This window comes from Geospiza fortis, unplaced genomic scaffold (assembly GCF_000277835.1).
Source record: "Geospiza fortis unplaced genomic scaffold, GeoFor_1.0 scaffold173, whole genome shotgun sequence".
Classification (NCBI taxonomy): domain Eukaryota; kingdom Metazoa; phylum Chordata; class Aves; order Passeriformes; family Thraupidae; genus Geospiza; species Geospiza fortis.
In genome coordinates this window covers 6,212,112-6,224,120 of record NW_005054334.1, presented here as the reverse complement: position 1 = coordinate 6,224,120, position 12,009 = coordinate 6,212,112, and the positions used below count along the sequence as shown (strand labels likewise).

The following is a 12,009-nucleotide window of genomic DNA, read 5'->3' as shown; positions in this document are numbered from 1 at the left end:
AGGACATTTCTCTCTGCACCCTGGAGATGGTAACATCTTAGTGATGCCATAACTAATGGCTTTCATGATTTGAAGGCATGTTGAATATCACCATTTTCACAGAGAAGACATCTATAGGAAGAGTTCCTGGCTAAGATTAGTGGAAAATTTGGCTTATGACTGAAAAGGAAATTGCAGACAAAATTACTCTTCTCAAAACAGTTTTTCACCTGAAAATTGAAACCTTCAGCACACAAAATTTTTCAGTTTTTTATCAATGCTTAATTATAAGATTTTCTGTCATCAGGTTTTGGGTTGCTAATGCTTTTATTTAACAAAAAAAAAAATTGCACTCACAATATTTACAAAAATCATCTTTCTAATTTAAATCTTCAGTAGTGGGAAAAATATTCTCTCCAGTTGATTTATGACAGTAGTTGAAAGGCCGTATAATTTCAGGAAGAGTGTTAAGGAAAAGACATAAAAAGTACAAGAAACAAATGAGTCAGAAGTAGGAAGTGGATCAAGGATGCAGAAGACATATGGAATGAGAAGCAAATCTGAACTACTTCCTGAAAACATTGTTAGAAAAGCTTCCCTTCACAAAAACCAAGCACTCACTGATAGTAACCAACCATAATATCTAGATAGCCCCAAAAAGGAATGATAGTTGAATTTACCTCAGCAGCTAGTCCTTGAAGTCCTGTTAATTTGGATGAACAGCACAGAAGCAGGACTCGCGCTTTGTCTGCTGTTTTCTCTATATCCCCCAAGAAACCCAATTGATGCAAAATCCCTTCCTCCTTTGTCTGGTCCCCTCCTCCTTCTCCTCGCCAGTGATTATTAAATGCTATCCTTCTGATCAGCAGCTGTTTTGTGGAAAATGGTCATTTTGTAATCCACAATGCAATCACAGCACAGCTGTTCTGGGAGATTATATGGGAAGTGATTGGTGTGGCGGGTTGGGATTAAGTGCAGAAGAGTGACCTGTATTAACTGAGTAGGAAGTTTCTTTAAAACACTGAAAGATTCCAGCCATCCCCATGTGGTATTTGGGAGCTTGTATGGAGGAAGATGGCAACTTTGGCCAATGCTACAGGGGAGGAGCGACCTTAGCTGGGAAGCTGCCAGCACCCTTGGCAACAGGTCACCCCTTGCACTGTGCCCAGTCTCAGCAGAATGGCAAAGACCAAAAGCACCCTAGGGTATCTTCCTGGCCACACTGATAGTTGCAGAAAGGGCAGAATAAAATACATGGGGAGAGGAAAGTTTATGCAACTGCATCTGCTCTGAGGACTGAGGATTTCAGTCCCTGAAGAGATACCAATACAGCTCTCCCCATGGGCACTGGAAATTCCCATGCCAAAAGGAGCTGCTGAGTGGCAGACTGGCACCATGGCATCACTACCACGAAGGAGGTATTTGAAACAGCAGCAAATCAAGCCAATAGTCAAAGCATAGGAGAATGAGGTAGATTGTCAGTGTCACTTGTAGTAGCAGCTTTTACCAAAATGTGAAGGTCACTGGGAATCCCAGCTCATTCACATTGGATGAATTTGGGAACCTAGTAAGAAGAGACAGAGATTCACATTGACACAAAGTCCCCTCTGAGCTCTTGTCCTGAAACTTTAAAGGCTCTCAAAATACCGGTGTGGTATCAAAGCCATGAAAAGTAAGAATGTCATCACCTCTCATGAGAAGGTACTCGAAGCCATGCAGCAGAGTTGCACCAAATCAAACTGCAAGGGAGGGGAACATCCCAAAGGAAGACACATCCTGTCCTCCCCACAAGCGCTTTGCCCAGTGCCAAGCAGGTGAAGCTCGTACCACCACTGGGAGGGAAGGAGGCAGATTCCCTGCATGCTGCTCTGCCAAGACAGAGGACACCAGTGGTGCATCCATTGTCATCCCCCACGTCCAATGTGGAGCGCAGAGGCTGGAGTAGGTGCAGGAATAGCTCTGGATGACAGCACAGCCTGTGGCAGCCCCACACAGCACGGGCAGCAGACGGAGGAGTTCACAGCGCAGCACATGAGCTGTGCCATGCCGGGCTCCTGACCCTCCCTGCCCTGAGCAGAACGGGCAGTAGCTCTGGGGTTATTTTAATCCAGTCGCTGCATAAACTCCTCTAATGTAGATAAGCGTTTCTAAGACGGACTAACTGAAAGCAATGCTGAATGTCCCTGTGCTCCATGGACCGCCTGCAGGTTTTTGATTAATAAAAAGGTTCTGTTTGAAACAGATGTACTTAATTTATTGGAGTAGGTAGAACAACAGCTGATGCCATTTAAAAGGAGAGTGGGTTTTTTTGCTTTCTGTTTTGCAGTCTGTCCACATCTGAACACCTTAATTTTAACTTCTAAATGCCCAGTTAAAAAAAAAAGAAAAAAAAAAGCTTTACGAGCTCAAGAATAAATAAAGTTCACCTCTACTGATAATCCTTAACACCTTCTGAATTTTAAGTTTGGTTAAGAGTATCATTGAAAACCAAGATTCTCTGTCAGTTTCTAAAGCTGGGTTCACGGCATATATATCGATGAAATTAAACTGAATTGATTTTATATGAATAAGAATTCATGTTGGAAAATAAATTGATCAGAAATATGCTATGGTTTAAAAAATATGCTTATAGCAGATTTAGGATTCTGAAAAATGGCAGATATTTATCCTTCCAGAAGATGGCAATCTTTCTCTAGTCTTCTTTTTGGGAGTCTGCTGCTCACATGTATGCTGGGGGAAAGCAACACCGAAGTTTAGACTGATATTCCTTCCCTTGAAATTCCTCCCCCCATCCCCCCCTTTTTTTTTTTAAACATTTTTATGAGCACAAACTCTTTACCTTGACTCTGAAATGGGGCGTGGATCTGTCCCTTGGAATTATCTGAGTATGGGAACACTTGAAATCACTGGGAGAAGAAAAAAAGAGGAATGATTGCAGGAGCTTGGCTTTTGCTCACCTTCTGTCCTGCATGAAACTATTCTTTCTAACACTTTTCACAATATTTTGTCAAGTATCACATTAAATTGCCCCAGATTATTGCACACAACTCATAGAACACCAACACCAGAGCATGTTTCCTGATGTTCAACAAACTCCCCTTCGCAAAATTATGGGGATTTTATCTGGTTTTGGTTTGGATTTTGGTTGGCTGGTTGGTTGGTTGGTTGTTTTTTTTTTAATTTTCTATATTAACCTCACCTCAATCTGACCTACTATAGACAGGAAAATCAAGCAGTGCCTTCAGTTTTCTCCTCTTTGTACCTGATATTTCCCACCATCATTTGGCTTGGCTAGAGTTTTTGGATGCCTCTTTCTCTTTGAACTCAGCAGCAGCCAGTCCCTGGTGACTCGTTTAAAATTCACCCATTGAAGTGAATGCCCATAGCAGTTGATTTCCTGTGCAATCAGCCAAATGCTTGACTTATAGAAACAAAACAAGGAAACAAAATGCAAAAACCCCCAAAATCATCGCACAGCACCACTGTGGAGATTGCCAACTTTAAAGAAGCCTGGGCGTTGACAAGTGATGCATTTTTATCCTGGCTCTGTCCCTGGCTTGGGCGTATCCTGCCCCAAAGTGACAAATTCAACTCCCAGGGATGCTGGAGGAAAAGAAGGTCAAGCAGACCTTGCCAGATAGGGCCCAAAACTTGCACTGTTTAACTGGTGGGTCCCAAGAGGCACATGACTCCCCATAGTCCCCCATGCAGCGATGCTCCACAGATATCAGGGACCATTTGCCATCCTGACATTGGCTCTTCAGCTGACCTGGAGGGAAAGGAGAGGAGGAAGGGTGGCTATTTACACCCAGAGAGTCGCTCTGTGAAAACTGGACAAAGACAGGCTCATACTCACCCCTCATTCCACACATTCCTCGCACATGACACTTCCCACCGCTCCTGTTTTTGCCGTTTTTACAGGAAGATCACTCGGAGCCGCAGTCCCTTCCCTTACTGCCGCGTAGAAAGCAGGATGTCTCCCGAGTGACAGTGACATGGAGAGAGCCAGACTTCTCAAACCCAGTGACAGACTGCAAATGCCAGATTTCTCCCTGAGCTCGGAATAATTCCACTCAGATTGTAACCTTTATTTAGCTGTTTGCATGATGCATTAACTCTTGCTCTGAAAATGACCTCACCAGGCATATTTTTTTTCTAGTCTAAGCACATTTAAAGGTGAATTCTGTTTCTAAGATGATCAGCTTACTTTGCTAGACACTGAGACTGTGGCACAAACAAAGATTGAACTGGACTAAGCAAATGAATCCTAAAGATGGACAAACCAGTCTGTCAGTTTGGACCTAATTACTTTTTTTTTTCCTTCTTTTTTTTTCTTGAAACAAGTCTTAGTTGGCTGGATTTTTTTTCCTAATCTTTATGGTTTTCAGACACTCAAAAACCACACAGAAAGCAGACATGAAAAGGAAAAAAATCAGATGCAGCCACAAAGACTTTGAGGACTCACTAGAGATTCTAGGTGCCTCAATTCCTGCGTAGGAAATATAAGACTATATATTATATATAAGGCTAGGGGGTTGCTTTTCACAGAGTACTTAAACTCTAGGATGTGTTCACCAGAGCACACAGAAAAAAAAATAGTATTTATGTAATTTAGCTAACCACAAACTGTAAACAGACAAGAAAACCTCAAATTTACACATAGATCTATAAGGATATTAAAGAGGTGCCAGTCCAGAAAAGGGTCTGTACAAAACTCCAAGCAGACAAATGCTTACCTTATCCGCTGCTCACTATTCCCATCTGCTCTTCTGAGGCATCCAGTGAAACACTACAAGGTGATCATGGATTCATCCCCATGTCTTTCTGTCTGACTGAGCATGTAGTAGTCAAGAAATTCCATGAGATCTGATCACACACTTTGAAATGTACCAAGTCTGTCATTTTATTGATGGTTTAATTCTTTCTGAGCTCGCTAAATCATCACGGCACATTATATCAGCCACTAGATTGGCAGGGCGTCCACTTCTGCAGAATGAGCCTTTGTAATTTGGTAGTCTCCTCTATGAAAATTGTTGCTACTTTTAAATCTACCACTGACAAGATCTCAGTCTGTTACTACTCAGAATCACAAACACTCAGACTCATGTACTACCACAGGCTCCTGGGACTTTTTATCATCAAGGGGAACCATTGCAACAACATAGTCTCCTCTCAGATGTAGCAGAACCCAAATAACTTTGGATAATCACCTCTAGTGATACAAAGAACTCCTACCAGAGCTATAGCACATATTTTATACAACTATCTGGTATTGACTGTGCAGCAGAATATGATGGAGAACCCATCACATCCTTAGAAAAGTTATTCCAATGATTAATTATCTCATTCTTAAAATTTTACTCTTGCTCTGTAAACGGTGTCTACTTTAGTTTTCCAACCTGACCAGGCTGCTCCAACACAAAAATAAATACCTAGTGAAGTGATTTCCTAAAAATGTTATTGTAAGAGTCACAAATCAATGTGTTTCATTAGAGGCACACACTATGATCTAACCAGCTGGCTGGTGGCCCAAATTCCTAGTTCTGTACTTGGCTCTGACACATCATTTTCCCCTCCCATCGGCCAAGTCATTAGTGGTGCATTTACACTGCAGTCAAAGCAGTGGCAGTGATGGGGAGTAAACATTCAGTGCTTGTTTTAATTGGGTGTTGCTAGGAATCTCACTCCAGCAGCAGGGAGCACAATGCAGGGTACAAACCCAAGTCCAGGAACAGAGCAAACTCTGCTAAGCTCCACATAGCCATGGCTGGACTGATAGTTCAAAATAGCCCTTGTTTCCACACACTGTGAAGTTGGGTCCTTGGAGTCATTCCTACAGAAGCAAATCTACAGCACAGGGGATCCTTGTTGATACTGGAATCAGCACAAAGATAGTGGGAGACATTCTGTGTTGGTAATGAAAAAATTTGAGGACCTAAAATTAATCTGTGCAGAGAGTACTTCACACGGATGCAGGTGATTTTGGAGGATATTTTTAATATGTTTTAAAGCAAAAAAAAAAAAAATTTGAAACAATACAGTTAAAACACATTGCGCTTTGGTTTCACTCATGGAAATGAGAAGGCTAAAGCAATTGTTCTTTGCTTCAATTTATCTTTTTCCCCATTTCACCATGGGGAATCAGAATAAGCAGAGTTAGAGGAAGCCTCCAAAGATTATTTAATCAATCCATCTGCATCACAATGACCTTAGCACCCTGAAAAACTTCAAGCTACTGCTAAAATTTTTTTGCGAGGGAGATACCACTCCATCCTGGAATACAGTCCTTTGTAATATCTTATTTTTCCAATCAAATCACAATGTAAACCAGAAACCTTTTCCATGTCTGCAAAATCCCATGGTGTCCATTCCACATCTGATTTATTTATTCACATGGATTGTCCTCTCAAGGCCATTGGAGCTACATAGTTCATTATGGTTCTACTCACATGCTGGTATTTGAGGAACCAGTGCCTCAAACGAAACATCTAAGCTAGCAGGAAAGGTTTGGAAATCTAAAAGAGTGAGTAAGACAGAGAGTTAGCTTTTTTAAGGCAAGGCGTGGGAGGTGTTTTCGTTCTTCAGCTATTAAAAACTCCTTGCTTTGACAAGAAAAAAAAAAGGGGGGGGAGGAAGAGAAAACTGGGAGGGGAAGAATTAATGAATAAAGAGGCAGTGTGGTAAGTAATGCAGTAAGCATGGTGGCCACAAGGCACGAGTGAGTTTCTCAGGCTGGGTTCACTGACAGAGCAAGGGTGCTAGCAAGCACAGACCAGAGGGGTCAAGGTCTAATATACTGTCTGAAGAGAATAATGAGAACAGCTTTCCTTACAGGGCTGAGCAGGGGGGCTTTGTTACAGTGGGTGCTTTGAAAACAAGCTAGATATTACAATTGCACCTTTTATCTTTCTGGATATCCTGATAATTATCCAGGATTGAGGGCGTCTCCTTTTTTCCTCGGATTTGATGAGATTTTGGGATTCCTTTCCATTCCTTTATAGCATTTTGGAGCTGTGGCTTCACAGACAGTCCTGCTGTCAAATCCAATCTCCATGGCCTTGCATGCTGTGGTGGGCAGCACGCTGTAGCCACCTGTGCACCAGGGAGGAGACAGGTCAGGACAGGGCAGCAGTGACACCAGTGTGGGGCCCTGGCCCCAAGCCTTGGAGGCCCAGTGGGAGCAAGGAATGCCAGGATCAGAGGGTGTCACTGCCATGGGCATGGGGTGGATACAGCGCGTGTATGCTGTGCCAGGGGAGTTTCGGGGCACCCAGGCTTCCCTACAAGTCCTGAGGGAAAGGAGTGCCCCAGTGGTTGAAAACAAAAACACCAAATATTTTGGAGACAGCCAGCAGAGAAATTGGGCGTCTGCCTCTCTTCTGCTGTATTTTTTATTGCCTTTCTTTGGGTTAGGTTTGTTTTGTTTTGTTTTGTTTTCTCTCTCCTCCTCTCTCCACACCTCCCTGTTTCCTCATAGCCAGGATTCTGCATGCCCAGGTAACCCCAGCTCCATGCAAGGGCTAAGGACATCAGTTCCCAAGGGTGCCCCAGCCATGGAAAGGAGGGGCCAGGCACAGTGACAGCATCCTGGCCCAAGGGAGACCAGAACAAGGTGACCCTGCAGCCACTGCCAGGGGCCTTTGTGCACGTACATTATAACCTGGGTCTTAAATCATGTGCTATTTTTCCATCAGGCCCACAGTTAAAAAAAAAGATAAACAACAGTCCTTCCTAGCCCCCATTATTTTTTTCTGAGCAGGCCGAATCTGCAATATCTCAAAAACTCATTCTTTAGCCAACTTTGCAGGGGTCTTTGTCATAGATGACAAAAAAATCTGTTTCTGACAGAAAAAGTGTGATTTATTTTAATGCAAGACATAGCTCAAAATGTGGTTTGTTGTTTTTTCTTTTTTTTAAAGAAAAAGTAATTAGGATTTTTAAAATGTGGATAAAACAGAGTATTCCCCTGCCAGCCTTGTTCTCAAGAAATAGCAAAGTGGTCATGACTGAAATTAAAAACAAAACCAAGAAGAACCCTATAAAACTAGTGAAGCAGACATGAGCTAGATGATGTTGGTTTCAAGTCTGGCAAAGGCAAAAGCAGCCAAGGCCAGACCTCGTGATGGAGTGTGTCAAGTGACTGTTACAAGTAAGAGGCAACACAACCAGCAGTGTCTGCTGTGCTCTGCGCACCCATTAACACGCTAATCTCAATGTTAGTCTCTTCCAGGGAGCAAGGACTATTATTGCTGAGCTTTACAACTCAGCATTAAGCATTGTGGCTAAACAGCTTGACTGAACAAGAATTATTTGCCATCACCTGAACGAGGTTAAGCATGAAGGCAGGAGAACCCAGCTAGCATGTTACCACAGGCAGAATTTAAAGAAATTAGGTCAGGCAGAATGGAAAGAAAACTTCAGAAACCTCTTCCAAACAGTGAAAAGGAGTCCTCTGTGGTACAGCTTCTCATGGGAAGCAGGGGTGGATAATGCAGGGAAAAGGATGCAGGCTGGATAATGCACTGGAAAATGTATTGCAGGCAAGAATCTTGCAGGAATTGGGCTAGGCTAGAATGTAAAATAATGGACTGGATGAGCTAACAAGATTTTCCAATCTCTAATTTCCATGGTTAAAAAAATTGCCACAGTTAGCATTGCTTGAAATTCCTTCACTTGAATTACAGAATCTCTGAGTGAGGCAGAATATGAGGCTGGAGCAAGAGAGGTGGGTGTGTTTCCTGGATGACACAAAGGAGGAAAAAAAAGAAGTCTTCAGCCTGGAATAGGCTATGAAACTAGGAGACTGGCTGGAGAGAAAAGGAGGGAACACAGCTCGGAGGGACTGCTACCACCAGGCTGAAACATGGGTGAGATACGCTGAGGACACCATGGTGAAGATTTAAGGGCTGGGTCAGTGGTAAAGAGGGTGGCTCTGAGGGAGCAGTGACACTGCCTAAGCATGCTGCCATCACTCATGGTCAGTCCTCAGCTCTGGGTAAGAAGTGGGAAGGTTCAGCTCCTGCTCTCTGCATGACTCTCCAATATTAGTTTCCGCCAGCAGAGTTTTTAATTATCAGGACATTTTGATTAGGGGCTTCTCTCACACTCTCCTTGTCTTTAAAATAAGAATTTTCTGTTTTGCTTTGGTTTGAACTCAGATTCCAGAGCGTTGGATTAAAACAAGGGATTGAAGAGCTGGTCTTTCACTCCAATCCAGTGCTGGAAAATAAATATCCTCAATTACTCCCATCAGTCATGAAGCCTCACACACAGCTTTACCCATGCAATCCTGACTTTCAACATCCCTAGCATTTCAGTTCATGACTGGATGCAGTCCCAGGTCAGACACACCCCTGCAAAGCAGGTGACTGGCCTGTGCTAGGGCCCTTTGCCAGGGCTGGTAAACCTGTGTTGCAATCCTAAGGATGCCCTTGGGCTCTGCTAAGGGACACCAGAAGTCCAACCTTATTGAGCATTTCCCAATCGGCCCTAGGAGAGTACAGCCAATCCTACTGTACCACATTTATTATTCCAGCCTTGGAACACCTCTACGGCTAACAGCAGACCAGGAAAACAGCTCCCTCTGCAATCATCATGCTCCAGGTTTGGTACAAAGGTGACGTGGGAAATACAATATTGCTACGATTCCAAATGAAACCATTCCTGAGCTTACTGGTGTTTCTTTCCACCCACAGTCTGTTACAGACCTTAAATGTGTGCTTCATGGCTTTGTTGGGGCAGATCTGCTGTTCCACTTTCTTCATAGATTTAAAAACATTTTTTAATTATTAAATGAAAATTAAAATCTATAGTGAACTTCCCCACAGACCTTCTTAACCATTTTTACAGCAAGCTTAAACTCTGCACTGAAGATCTAGAGACTGTTGTTTCAAAAGCTCTTCTGAGGTCCTCAAGAAGCTTTGAGATCCTCTAGAACAGAAGAGCTACTGATGTCTTTTCATTGTTGCTAAAGAAAAAAACTGTGGGTCTCAGATCAAATCTGGTAAGGTACAGGTTGTCCCAGACAGCACCAATTGCTGCCTTGGGGATGTATTCAGGAAGGCGTAGGCAGGGGTGTCAGAGGAGCCATACATCCAATCTGGCTTTGTTTACTGTATTTCCTAATGGGAAGATGCCTGTACTATTCCTTCTCCACCTTCCCAGGCATTCACTGGTGCCCTGAGTCAGACACCCAGCTCACTAGCCCATAACCAAAATGTACAGGCAGGGAAAGTGACCTGATGTCTGCAGGATCTTAGCCAGCTTATCCCACCACTGCTTGGAAAACAGCCATGGCTTGGGATGCCTGTGTCCACCCCCAAAAAGCTTCTCTCTCTTCTTCTGAGCCCAGAGCCTCTCTAAGCTCCTGGGTTATGCGTGGGCGCTCAGACTTCCACAGAAGAGAGCAGCAGGGAATGAGGGAGTGCCACTTCAATCTCCTGTCCCAGAGGCAGATTTAATCGGGTGCTTTCCACAGAGCTTAGGGCTCCTAGCAGTGATTAAGGAGACTGAGTCTCTTTACAGTGCTTTGGAGGTTCTCACAGAGGCTTTCCCTGTAGTGGTCACACCTTTCAGGGACACAGGGGCATCAGCTGGACACAGCAGATACCTGCTCTGACCCCGTGCACAGCATTCACCCTTGGGGTTTCTCCTGCCCACATTGTGGCCATGGTTTCTCTTAAATCTCTTTTTAGGGTGACATCCAAGCTGGGCTGAAAAACTTCCATTGACTAGGAATTCACTATCCCTAAACTGTCCCAGTAGCTAACCAACCTCTCAGTTGGGAGTGCACACCCTATTTCTAGATGCTCTTCACTGCCAGCCAGTGAGGTGACTTCTCTATTGGCAACCCAAGCAGCTCAAGGCATGCACAAGCCCTGACAGGCAATTCCCCATGTTGTTCACATGCTTTGTGGCAAGTTCTGGCGTGTGGCAGCCAGTGCTCTCTGAACAGCAGGAGGGTTCTCTCCTAACAGCAGGCCTGACTCTGGCAGCTTGGCTCAGGGCATCGTTCCTAACAGATTATTTAAGGGGCAAGGCTACCTTCTTTGGGGGAGAAGAAGTTTTATTCCAATGAATGCTGTGCCACTTACCTTCAGGTTCAGAGCACCAGCCCTGGATCACTTTATTTACCAGTGTAGGTGTAACCTAGATTTCAACAAGACCTTTTCTTGCAGCACTGTTTACTATTAGAAATCTATTTCTCAAGTGAAATATTTGTGGACTTCGATTAAGTCAATTCCTAACTTTCTTTTACATAAACTACATTTTGAGTCCTTTCCAGTTTTTAGCATCCTTTGAGAACTTCAAACAGGGAAACAGAAGCCAGTACTCCTGCATGATCTCACCAGCCAGACCTGTACTGAAGGTTCTTCCCAGCTTGCCTTCCTCCTAGCAGCACAGCACAAGGCACAAGTCCCCCTGTCCTCACCTGCGTACCTCATTTCCAGGGTTAGGGATCCTACAGATTTGTGCCAACGGTAGAATACACTAATCTTGTCCCTGATAAGAGGTCTCAGGGGATCGAGACTTTAGAGGGTGCCAAGTTATACTTCCACTGCTCAACTTGGACACAGAAGTTAGTGGGACTGAAAAAATGAAAATGTTGTCCCACTCACTACTCCCCTCATACATTTCAGAGTGATATCTTTCCTAATCTCTTGAGGGTTTTAGCCTGGAGCCTATTTATTTCGATTCCCATATCCTTTATAGTGGCACTGTGAGACAGTCTCCAATCTCCCTGTCACATCCCAACACACACTTTGCTATAAGAAGGTAGCCATAGCATTTTGTGGTTTAAATGCACTGAAGAGATCCATCTGTGCAGTTTGAGCTGACCTTACTGTTGTCCTCCTCCTCCCTGTCATTTATGTGATACACAAATGTGGCAGAAATTAAATTTTCCTGATAAATGAGTTCAGGAGATGATAAAAGATGACCTCCATAGGAACCCCCCTAGAAGAATTTGCAATAAGAGGATCTCCCCTGGCAGGTACTTTCTGAGGTCTAACCACCAACACGCTTTCCAGC

At 43.7% G+C, this 12,009-nt stretch overlaps 1 protein-coding gene across 4 annotated transcripts in view; it reads right to left on the bottom strand.

Annotated features, from left to right (window-relative positions):
• The window catches only part of GSG1 (germ cell associated 1), a 13,956-nt gene extending 8,857 nt beyond the window's left edge, over positions 1–5,099 (bottom strand). The window contains exons 1-2 of one of the 4 annotated variants that reach the window (XM_005421893.1): positions 4,716–5,099; positions 2,819–2,885 (exon numbers count right to left, since the gene is read on the bottom strand). The gene's annotated coding sequence lies outside the window, so the exon portion shown is untranslated. Of the gene's footprint in view, positions 1–659; positions 695–2,818; positions 2,886–3,835; positions 3,899–4,715 lie in introns of those variants that run through there. The other 3 variants (XM_005421894.1, XM_031057737.1, XM_031057738.1) reach the window with 3 other exon arrangements.
• Between the last annotated feature and the right edge of the window lie 6,910 nt (positions 5,100–12,009).